Genomic DNA, 1,912 nt, shown 5'->3' with positions numbered 1-1,912 from the left:
ATATATTTGTGCCACTCATAGGAGATCATGTCGCAGATCTCAATTACATCGTCGACCCCATTAATGATGACATCGCATCCTCACAAACTATTTATGTGATGCAACCAAGTCCAAGCACAACAACAACTTCTTTGGATAGTGCAACGTCGTCGGGTAAGATATTTATTTTTAAAGGACATAACACCGCAACACTTTTCTCATATTTCTTTTATATTTTTTTCGGCAGCAATTCAATCAGTAATCATCGATGCATGTCAAAAAGCTGTTGAAAAGGTAGAGGAAAAAATAAGCTGATATTGTTGCGCCTAACAGAAAACGTTATGGGGATGCGAAAAGAAATCATTGATCTTAAAAAAGCGGTATCACATAGTAACGCTACTATTATACCAAGCAAGCCGTATGCTAGTATTCAAGACTTCCTCAATTTTGAGAAAACTATTCTGGAAGATAGAGATAAATTTTCCTTGCTGGTAAGAATTTAAATTTGAAATATCCGGTGACTGTATACTGATGTCGATTTTATTTATATTTTTAGAAGGCAGATCTAAAAAGATGGTCAACATCCAATTCGAGAAAATTTGTTACGAAAGCGTGGCAGAAGATCATGACTGACAACGTTGCTGAGAGCTTTTCCTTTCGAGGAACTGCAGATAAGAAGTGCATTAGGGCCTTCACTGTCGCCACTGCTATTCATCGTAAGTGAAATACGTTTAAAAGGTTTCTAGTTACATTTTTATATTCATATTTAAATTCTATTACAGAAACTTTCGCTGAAATGGAGGCAAGGAAGAGGACTTTGTGTTTGCCWCTAAGTCATATTTCCAGTACGCAAAAAATCGTATTAAAATTAAAACAACAAAAAAAGTAAACTGAAATACTAAGTAGTAATGTTTTTTTAAATGAAAAAACAATGAAGTTCCTATTTTTATATTTWAATGTAATATTATTCTATGAAGAAACCAAATTTAATATTAAAACTGATTTTTTATATGTATCAATAAAAAAGCATATCCAAAACAAAGTAAATGTTTAAAACGCTTACTTATTTACTTAAAAATACGTATTTTTTAAGCATTTTCGAAACGTGTTTTATAAGCATTTAGAAAACGTGTAGTTACGTTACTTAAAAAACATGTTTTGCAATTGTCTTTTAAACGCTTATAAAGTTGGGTCCTTTTCGATTACAAACCCCTTGCTGTGATGTCTTTTGTAAAGGTCACAGCAGCGTTTTATGAGTGTTTTACTTACATTTCAACGCTTATTTTTATATGTAAATGCTGGTTGGGCATACATATGCGTGCACATGTGAATACATATGTAACCAACAGAAAATTTAAACATTGTGCTACAAAAACAACAGCTGTCTCAAATAGCATAAGCATGCCAAGTCAATATGGCAGCAGAATTGGCGAAGCCCAAATGTAGTAAATTTTACAACAAAAACGTTTTCATTCATAAACGCAGCCGCAAATTCCACAAGCGATCTCGCTTCATTCATAAAAACAAACGCCGTAACATCTCTCCGATCATGCCCTTGCCTACAAGCGTCTTTTCGCGACAATGGCTAAAAATCATAAATTGACATATTTTTGTTGTTTGTTCTACGAAAGAAGTGAGAAAAGTGGCAACATAGCAGTTGTCGATTTACAATATTTTTCATTTCTAAAATATTTTTTCGTGGCTCGCAAAAATCAGCGTTGATATGTATGAAAGCTCATACAAAAACATACATATAAACGCTAGCTTGTTAGCGAAGCAGTTCGAGCAGCAAGGGAAGCGTATGTATATGCCATAGAAATTCTATTGCTACAAATATGGGAATGATAACGAAAGAATGCGAATATGCATATTTCATGAAGGTCATCAATTTTCTTTGAAGAAATGAAGTTCATTAGCAACTGCACTTTGGAAG

Source organism: Bactrocera latifrons, unplaced genomic scaffold, assembly GCF_001853355.1.
Source record: "Bactrocera latifrons isolate USDA-ARS-PBARC rearing strain unplaced genomic scaffold, ASM185335v1 scaffold_563, whole genome shotgun sequence".
In the NCBI taxonomy this organism is placed as follows: domain Eukaryota; kingdom Metazoa; phylum Arthropoda; class Insecta; order Diptera; family Tephritidae; genus Bactrocera; species Bactrocera latifrons.
Note: the sequence above shows the minus strand (reverse complement) of the source record.